The following is a 10,858-nucleotide window of genomic DNA, read 5'->3' on the forward strand; positions in this document are numbered from 1 at the left end:
TATGTTTTGTAACTGTTTTATCTGTGACAAGAGCCAGATACAGTCACATATAAAAAGCGTTACAATAATTAATAGTCACAATTGACCTAATTTTAGGATTGCGACACGTGGCTCATTTGTCATGAAAATTGTAACAGTTTTAGGTGTGAGTATATTATTGCAACGATTTGTTTGAGGACACTGTGTTCTTGTAGTAACGGTTACAGTAACACTTATAAGTGTTACCTATTGCTTGTACCAAATCTTTTAGTAACACATGTCATCCTCCTATATCAGCACTCAGATGATGACATGTGTTCTTTTTAACTAACACTTTTTGTAACAATTATTGCCGTGACAATTCTTTAAATTACAGTTCAAAAAAATGGATCCAGATCCATTATAACGGACCTGGGCTTCCAGTTTACAGGCCTGCGACATAATTTATCCTGAAACACAGGCATGCGATACACATTTCAACACTCATACATACATTGTGGAAACACAAGCACAAAGGTTTATTCATTATGATACTTACAACCAAAAAATTGCTTTATTTAATCAAGCACGATTCAAAGCCAACACTTTGTGAACAAGCTTAACTTAATTAATACACAATGAGATAAGAAGTTGCAAGAGAATAAAAATATACAAATGAATCAATAAGATTTGTTATCATACCATTTAATGAGAGCATAGACAAAGTTATCATTTCAAGTAATTCCAGCATTGGCATCAAACATGCATGACCTACAAATAATAAAAATTGAACATGTTAATGACAAGTTTTGGAGTTTCATGGATGAAGAGAAGAGTGGAAAGAAAAATAGAATAAAGAAATGTAAAAAACTACATTATTATCGATCTCTCTTCATGAAGTTTGATACTTGGAGAGAATTCATATTCCTAAGTTTGAGGGAATATAACATATGTTTAGAAACTTAAATAGATAGCATATAAGTAGACTAAAATACAGAACTCGTGTAAATATTCAGTAATTCGGATCACACATATTTTATACAGTTGACTGAAAGATCAAAAAATTTGATCCAACAGAACATCCTAGTAAATGAAAATATACTTACTTGTATCGCCGACCAGGAGTGATGAAGAGCAGCAACATTCTTTCCCAGAATTGATTCCCAGGAAGACCGTAAAAGGCCATGTAGGCGAAGTATCCCCAGAGTGCTGATGTTGGTATCAACTTAATGACAGGAATCACAAATACAGCACCACCGACCAGGACATATTGTAATACATTGCTCAATCTTTGCTTATTAACCTGGCCGGGAAAATGTTGGTCGATGTCCTTCTCTGGATCAAATTTATCCTCATCTCCATCATCACTTTTTAACACAGCCTCTTTCAAGCCTTTCAAGTCATTTACATCTGAACTTGACAGCACACATAATCCATGCAGCCAGCATAAATGTGTGAACGTGTTTGGAAGAAAAATAAAGACGGATGTTATGTTTCCAAAATTCCGAAAGAACTATGTAAGATGGGTATTCAAAGAAGGAAATAAAGGGGTTGAGAAATAACAATATTGGAAAGTTAATAACTTCAATTTTTCTTCATGGATGTGAGAATATTACTTACTATTGGGGATTTGTCAATTTCAATGAACACTTTTTGCATCTTGTCATAAATTTCAGAACCAGTAGTGTGTTGAGTGATGCTTTATTTAGCACTCTTCACCATCTCCTTTCGAATCAAATGCAAATACCAAATGGTGTTGTTTAAACATTTAAACTTTGTTACCAGGAACGGTGAAATAGAAAGGAAGACTAAATTCTTAACCCACTTATCACTCAAGAGCAGCGAGGATCTTTGTGTGCATAGGAGACTGTGGAAGTACACCATTTGAAGGAGGAATTCCAAGCAATCCACATATCAAAACCTGAAATCATGGATTCAAGTTGAGAAAAAGTAAGAAAATAGAATTATGACAATATGGATGAACCAATGAACTAATCTGATATCTTAGTAATTAATCGTACCATAAAACCAAGCAAAAAAATGTCATAGTGATAAGAAGATGGCTTTTTAGATTAAATTCCTTTTGCTGGGCCATCTGAGAAACAACAGTGTGGTCAAAAAAGCAAAGATTACAGCTGATATAATGGAAGCAAAAATGTAAGCCGGTGAGACTTTTCCCATATCCTGCAGTTTCGATAAAACATTTCAGCCATATACGACAAGTAATGATTATAATTTGTGCAAGTAGGTTTATCTACGTAATTACCTTGCTAACTGTTGATATAATGATACAGATTCCCATGGAAGAAGAGTATAAATCCTTCGTGGAACTCCAGATGGAACTTTGCTTGAAACAAATTGTCTGCGGTTAGGTGTGACCTGATTGCCAAACATAAAGAAGCAAATATAAGCCTTAGAGCGCCATTAGTCTAATATAAGCCCCAAATGTACGCATGACATCAAGAGTACCACCACAATAAGCAAAACTTCAGAATTTGTTGTTAGGTTGAAGGATAAATGATTCACTTTGACCAACACTGCAAAGGGAAAGTAGCAAAGTTCACCAGTTCTGATTCACAATCTCCATGGCCACAATCAGCGACGGGAGGCAATGGTGTATACAACATTACAACTTCTCCATCCGCAACATAATAGTAAGATCCTGCACAAAAATAAATCGAAAAAAAACTACTTTCAATAAGAGTAAACATGTATAACAAAATAACAAGTACTCGTTAAAACCTTTAAAAAAGTGATACGATGATATATATGGCCGAGTCCTAGATTTCCTCATTATCCACTTTTTATTTGAGATCTACAAAATAAGTTCCAACTGTCAAGTCCTAGATTTACACATCCAATCCTCTTTCTTTTTCTTTGAGGATAACATGGATAACTCAGTAGAAAACTCCTTATCTCTAGCAGTAAAGCACTTTCATGGACTCTAGTTTTATGTACCTCTTTTAACATACTATAAGGCTCTAGAATCTTTCTTAACTAGACATTATGCAAACCCATGAAATCTTTATGTCTATAATCACTTTAAAGATCTTCATAAACAATAACACCACCAAAATTACACCAGTCCTTGGAATACGTAACATGGACTAATCACAAATTATATTGAGCGTAAGAAGTGTGATGCTTTGGTCTATCAAACCCCAAGCTTATTCTATAACAATCACGCAATAATTAGCAGATGCAACAACAGGACAAGATAGAAATTTGGGACCAAATTTTCTAAAGGAGACACATGATAAGTAAATAAATCACCACAAAAAGGAAGTACAGGCCTTGATTGACGTCTAACAGGTGAAGGGGATTTTGAATGTCAAAATTCATAGCATTAATTCACATAAATTGAAATCAAAAATTGCAAAATCAGAATTCAACAAAATATTTTATAAGTTAATGTGACAGGGATTAGATTATTCTAACTTCCTCCTAATATTACACATTACTAGAGCAAAGCGACCATAAAGAAGATAACATTGCTTGTACAGATGTTACACTAAGGATTAAACACAGTTATAGTGTATTACAACGCAAATCGAGAATTGAACAACACATAAAATCCACACCATCATGCAGGGTATGAAGTGCAAAGGACATAACTAAACCACTCCACCATTAACATAGTCCCATGAAACAAAATTGTCCTCCAAATTTATTGCATTAGTACGAGTCTAGCATAATGATACTCATCTCCAATGTAACAACATCAAAGCAATTGACAAATCAAATAAACAAACATAAGACAAGTGTGCAAAGGATATTACCAAACCCTTAGAACTCCTCATGGTGTCCTCTCCTGCATGCTCCTCTTCCATAATCATACTTACGCAGTGTCTCCGAATTCAACAACTAATCCTCATGATTATGAGTTTCTCCTGTGCATTTGCCTATACATCCAGCAAAAAAACACAAAACTTCAAGATATTAGATACTCATCAAAACTCTATTTGTCATTTCATCAAACAAATAAATTGCATAAATAGAAATGGGTATCTGTTTATTAACTTCAGGGTCGAACTCAATACTAAACACATAAACAAATCCCCAAAAATATCAAAATCCTCGAAAATAAAGAGAATTAAAACCCTAGATTTGAAAAGTAAAGGGGTTGTTTTCTTCTCACCTTGTAAGAAACATCTACAATTGTTTAAACTCTTAAACAATCTGCAAATAAAAACCACAAATTAATCATATCTAAAGTTTATGTCTCTAAAAATAGACATGAATTTTTGTTCATGGAATTTGGTGATTTTATTTTCTGTTTTGGTAAAAAAAAAACTAGAAGAAGAATAAGAAGAAGATCGGTGTTGTTGGTGTGCTGAAGGGATGATGGAGGTAAGAAATTTCTTGTGTGCTGAAGATCGGTGTTGGTGTTGTTCATGGATGTGGTAGATTTATGATTGTTGTGTAGGTGGCCGGAGGTGGTTGGAGGGAGAGGGAAAGACGAGCTGAAGTTGGAGAAGAGATGGATAGGAGTGAGTAATGAGTGTGAAGAGGAGAAAGATGAGGCGCAGATAAAAGGAGAAGATATCTTTATCCTCGATAATAACGAGGTCTCTTCTTCCCAATCCATCCATCCATCTCATCTCAATCAATGGCTCAAATATTAAACATCTCCACCGTCCATCATACATCTAAAATAGTAACTGCAGCGTACGCCTAAGGGTTTCTCAATCGGAGTTCCAAGAGAGATAAAAGGGTAAACAATTTTTGTTATTCTGAGACAACTTATTAAGCTCTCGGATATGGTCCGATTTTTTATTATACATCAGAGACCGCTATGTATGGTCAGCGGGCTAACTACCGTTAATGAGGGTCTATGATGTGGGTAGTTAAACATCCATTTTCCACTAGTGTCACATAAGAGTATTTGCCTTGTCTTGCGTGTCGATTGTCTTTCAAATCTGCAACACTTATGAGTTATGCACCTGAACAAGGTCCTGGTAGTGAGCACCTTCTGTAAGGCAAGCATCCACCATCGTCCGATCTGCAAGGAAATGAATTGCAACAATTAGTAGTAAATTAGACACTTATTTTTGGTAAGGGTAGTTTGGTCATTTTCATAGTCTCCATGATATTTATTGCATTTATTTCCAGTAAGGGTAATATGCTCATTTTCACAGTCTGTAATATTTACTTTAGATGAGGGTAGTCTGGTCATTTTCATAGTCTCCAAAATATTTATTACACTTATTTCCAGTAAGGGTAAAATAATCATTTTCATAGTATGTATTATTTACTTTACTTGTTTCTGATAAGGGTAGTTTGGTCATTTTTGTAGTCTCCATGATACTTATTGCACTTATTTCTTGTAAGGGTAATATAGTCATTTTCATAGTCTCCATGATATTTATTGCCCTTATTTCTAGTAAGGGTAATATGGTCATTTTCATAGTAAGGGTAATATGGTCGTTTTCAAAATGTTTAATATTTCCTTTACTTATTTCCGATAAGCGTAGTTTGGTCATTTTCACAGTCTCCATAATATTTATTGCACTTATTTCTAGTAAGGGTAAAATGGTCATTTTCACAGTCTGTAATATTTTCTTTACTTATTTCTTATAAGGGTTGTATGGTTATTTTCACAGTCTGTAATATTTACTTTACTTATTTCTGGTAAGGGTAGTCTGGTCATTTTCACAGTTTCCATAATATTTATTGCATTAATTTCCATTATGGGTAATATGGTCATTTTCACAGTCTGTAATATTTACTTCACTTATTTCTGATAAGGGTAGTCTGGTCATTTCCACAGTATGGATAATATTTTGTTGCACTTTTTTCCATTAAGGGTAATATGGTCATTTTCACAGTTTGTAACATTTACTTTACTTATTTCCAATAAGGGTAGTCTGGTCATTTTCACATCATAGTCTTTAATATTTACTTTACTTATTTTTGATAAGGGTAGTTTGGTAATTTTCATTGTCTCCTGATAATTATTGCACTTATTTCCAGTAAGGGTAATATGGTCATTTTCAATCTGTAATATTTATTTTATTTATTTTTGACAAGAGTAGTTTGGTCATTTTCATAGTCTCCATGATATTTATTGCATTTATTTCCAGTAAGGGTAATATGGTCATTTTCACATTTTGTAATATTTACTTTACTTTTTTCTGATAAGGGTATTTTCATGGTCTCAAAATATTTATTACACCTATTTCCAGTAAGGGTGAAATAGTCATTTTCATAGTATGTAATATTTACTTTACTTATTTCTGATAAGGGTAGCTTGGTCATTTTCACAGTCTCCATGATATTTATTGCACTTATTTCTTGTAATGGTAATATAGTCATTTTCACAGTCTCCATGATATTTAATGCACTTATTTCTAGTAAGGGTAATATGGTCATTTTCACAGTAAGGGTAATATGGTCGTTTTCAAAATGTGTAATATTTCCTTTACTTAATTTCGATAAGAGTAGTTTGGTCATTTTCACAGTCTCCATAATATTTATTGCACTTATTTCTGGTAAGGGTAAAATGGTCATTTTCACAGTCTGTAATATTTTCTTTACTTATTTCTTATAAGAGTTGTATGGTTATTTTCAGAGTATGTAATATTTACTTTACTTATTTCCGATAAGGGTAGTCTGGTCATTTTCACAGTTTCCATAATATTTATTGCACTAATTTCCATTAAGGGTAATATGATCATTTTCACAGTTTGTAATATTTACTTCACTTCTGATAAGGGTAATCTGGTCATTTTCACAGTCTGCATAATATTTTGTTGCAGTTTTTTCCATTAAGGGTAATATGGTCATTTTAACAGTCTGTAATATTTACTTTACTTATTTCCGATAAGGGTAGTCTGGTCATATTCACAATCTTCGGAATTTTTATTGCACTTATTTCGATAAGGGTAGTCTGGTAATTTTCACCGTCTTCAAAAGAAGCAAATATGTCAAAGTCACATTTCTATAAAGTCATGTTTTGTTAACTTGGTCTTGATCCTGTTTTCTAATATTAAGAAAATTAAAAAGAAAAAGAAAAATGTATTTTGATTTATAGAAATGAAATATAATTGTTAGTTTGTACAAATGTGGGAATATTAGTGACAAGTAAATAAATTCAAAGTGTTATAACTTTGGGGTTGTTTTAGATGTGGTGAAATATTTGGGTGGAATCATCACTTTGAATTATAATTGTGATTGTCTGTAAAATTGTCAACAAATATTATTGTGACTAATAAAAGAATTTAATATTCCTAATTATTATCACGAATACAAAATTTAATAAAAGTTATAACTGTTGCAGGACTTATCACAGATGTATCTGTGACTGAAAAATAAACTGTGACAGGTTGCACTGTTACAAAATCCTGGTTTTGGTGTAGTGACTACTTTTTATATCTTGCTTATCGGAGATATCAATCTCAAGCCAATCAATCTGATTGTACTCGTACGATAGAAGATGCAAGATCAGATCACACAACTATGATAAAAGTAGTATCGGTTTGGCTTCACAATCCCAATGAAGTCTTTAAGTCGTTAACCTGGTTTTAGAAGAAGAAAACCAAAGGTTAAAGGAGAAACGACTCTAGCACGCAAACTAGTATCACAAGTAAGGTGTGGGGATTAGTTTTGCACAATACTAGATGTCTCCTTTATATAGTCATTCAAATTAAGTTACCTTGGTAACAAAGCAATTAATCACCGTTAGATGAAAACCTGATTTAGATTCAAGCTAATATTTCTTAACCGTTAGATCGAAAACTTAGCTTGTTACACACACTTGACAATGCACGCTTCTAGGTTTGTTAACCGTACCCAAACGTATGCACTTGTTGGTTCAACAATAGTTAACCAAAAGGTTAGCCATATGAGCATTTCATATCAACCATGTTCTTCTTCACCATAACTAGTCCAAATGACTTCAAATGAACTAGTTAGAGAGTTGTTCAATTGCAAGGAAATCTTATGTACTACACAAGACACAATTGAAGCAAAGATGATTTGATTCACTTGAATCGGTTCATGAACTTTTATATCCACGGTTTGCAAACTGCATTCCTTAGTCTTTTTAAGTTTAAGTTCAGAAATCATCTTCAAATATATAACCTTCTCAAGTTCGCAGACTAGGTTCGCGGACTTAAGTTATCGGGCAGAGTTTACAAACTCCAGCAGAAATTCTCGGGTATGAGAAATTCGCCGGTTCGCGGACTGGGTTCACGGACTGAGTTCGCGGACTTAGCTTCACGCAAGTAGTTTGTCAACTCCAACAGAAATTTACGGGTTTGAGAACTTCGGCAGTTCGCAGACTGAGTTCGCGGACTTGGCTCACGCCATTCTTCCGGTTCTCTTGATCAACAAAGTTCGCAAACTTTGGTTCAAGGAATAAGACTTATACATAAATGTGTTTCCACAACAATGCTTATGTACACCATTGGTTATGTAATCTAAACTCTCATTTCAATCATTGAAACATTCTTAGAGGACGTTATATAGTTGTTACACCATTTCTCGTCAAAGCAATTTTCAAGATGATTGAAACATATCATGGCTTTCGTCACATGGTAAAGATAAACTTGATCGAAGCGAAAAGCTTACCAACACATATTTCGAGATATAGATAGGCGAGGTATACTCGGCTCGAAATACCAAATGTGTATAATCCAATTCTATATATATATTAACATACGACTTCTTGTCTCAAAGAGTATGAGATAAAGTAGATAGAGTTTTGAGTGATAGATGAGTTCAAGTCTTCACATACCTTTTTGTCGAGAAGTTTCACCGGTTCCTTGAGTAGTTCTTCTACTTGTATGATGAATCGCCATGAAGTCCTTGAGATCAACTACACTTTCGATCCTAGTCCAAGACTTAGCTATAATAGACTAGAAATCAAGACTTATAGTTTTGATCACTAACATTGACAAACATGCTTGAGATAGCAACGCATGCGAGTTCGACCGCGCAATACTCTAACAATATAGCAGGTACTCTGGCAAAAGATTATGTTTTTTCTCATCAAGAATTCAATGTTTAATTCAAATACCTAAAACTTGAACATTTGAATGTTACCGTCATAGACGAAGCTATTGGTTTCATGGGGAAAAATATCTCAACAAAACCAGAAAACTGTCGTCCGAGGTATGGAAATACTGTGAAAGTTAGAATCGAAATGGATCTCAAGAAACCCTTATACAGAGGAGGCTGGTGGAAAACTTTGGCAGGACAAGATGCATGGATCCGCTATCATTGGGATTTACAACCCAAAAAAACTGTGATAAGTGCTTTGTTATTGATCACCAAGAACATAACTGCATGAAATATAACTATCTGATGCATCTTGATAGTTTAACGGAGGAAGAATATGAAAAATATATGAGAGAAAAAAGCGATGTGTGTGAAGCAAATGAGGATGAAAGGAGCATTCATGCCAATATGACTCAAGAACTGGCAATGGAAGACTCAACTGATGATTCTCGTTAGACAAAGCGTATGAGAAACTCAACTCTCAATCATGAACCTTCTATGAATCCCCATGATATTCATGTCACTCCACCAACAAATATTGAAAATATCACCCATAAGAATATGAACACCAACTTGAACTCGGAAGTGGTTCCATTGGTTTCAGAAGTTAATCATCATGCTTCCACTGGAAACTCCATTGAAGAAGCTGCTTAGGTATATATCTCTTTTAATCCTCTAAACTATTTTAATCTCAACATCTTTTTAGATTCTTGTAATATTTTTCTCTTAAAATCCTTAGTTTAACTTGCTCTAAATTCCCTTTTATAGAAAAGCACTGTCTTAGAATTTCCCATCCAAAAAAAAAAAATGAAAATCGTCGCTTGGAATTGCAATGGTTTTGCAGACAAAGAAACTAGGAATTATACCAAGGATTTTAATAAAATGTTAGATCCAGACATTCTTTTCCTTCAAGAAACTAAGATAAACTCTGATAAGATTATTAGGCTTACCAAACCTTTAAATGTTCCAAATATTTTCTATGTTCCATCCATTGGTAGAGTTAGAAGTATTTGCTTGCTGTGGAAAGATGGTTTTGAGTTAGAAATTATCTATCATGATAAAAATATGATCCATTTTCTAGTTACTAGTAACCCTAGCAAACCTAATTGGTTCTTATCTTGTGTTTATGGTTCTCCCTATCCTCAAGAGAGTAAATCCCAATGGGATTTTATCCAAACTGTGGGTGAAAATTATGAGATTAATGCCCCTTGGGTTCTCATTGGAGATCTCAATCTCACTCTACATGACAATGAACGAAGTAATAGTAATGTCTCTTATTCAAAAGATTCTAAACTAGATCAATCTGTTCTTAATACGGGTCTTAGTGATTTAGGTTTCCATGAAAATCCTTTTACTTGGACTAGTAACAAGCACGGGACAAGAAAAAGCAGATCTCGTATTGATAGGTCCCTTATTAATTCAGATTGGATTATTCTATTCCCTGATAGCTGTCTTAAGCATCTACCTTTTTTAGGGTCGGGTCACTGCCCTATTTTACTAGATATGTTTCCTAACGATCTGTACAACTCCAAAAATTGGAAATTCTTCGAATACTGGTTACGTGAAAATTCATGCAAATCTGAAATTGAGAAAGCTTGGTCAAGAAGTTTCAATGGGTCAGCTGGTTTTAGCTTAGACAAGAAGATTACTGAAACTAGAATATCTTTATATATCTATCTGGAACAAAGAAGTCTTCAGAAATATTCAAAACAGAATAAAAGATCTGCAACAACAACTTATACATCTTCAGCAACCTAACTCATCTCATTACAACACCATGCTAGTCCGAGAAGTAGAGAAATAAATTGAAGAATGGCATACAAGGAAATAAGATTTCTACAGAAAAAAAAAGTAGAGAAACTTTTTTCAATGAAGCTGATCAGAATACAAAACATTTTCA

This window comes from Papaver somniferum, unplaced genomic scaffold (assembly GCF_003573695.1).
Source record: "Papaver somniferum cultivar HN1 unplaced genomic scaffold, ASM357369v1 unplaced-scaffold_117, whole genome shotgun sequence".
Lineage (NCBI taxonomy): Eukaryota > Viridiplantae > Streptophyta > Magnoliopsida > Ranunculales > Papaveraceae > Papaver > Papaver somniferum.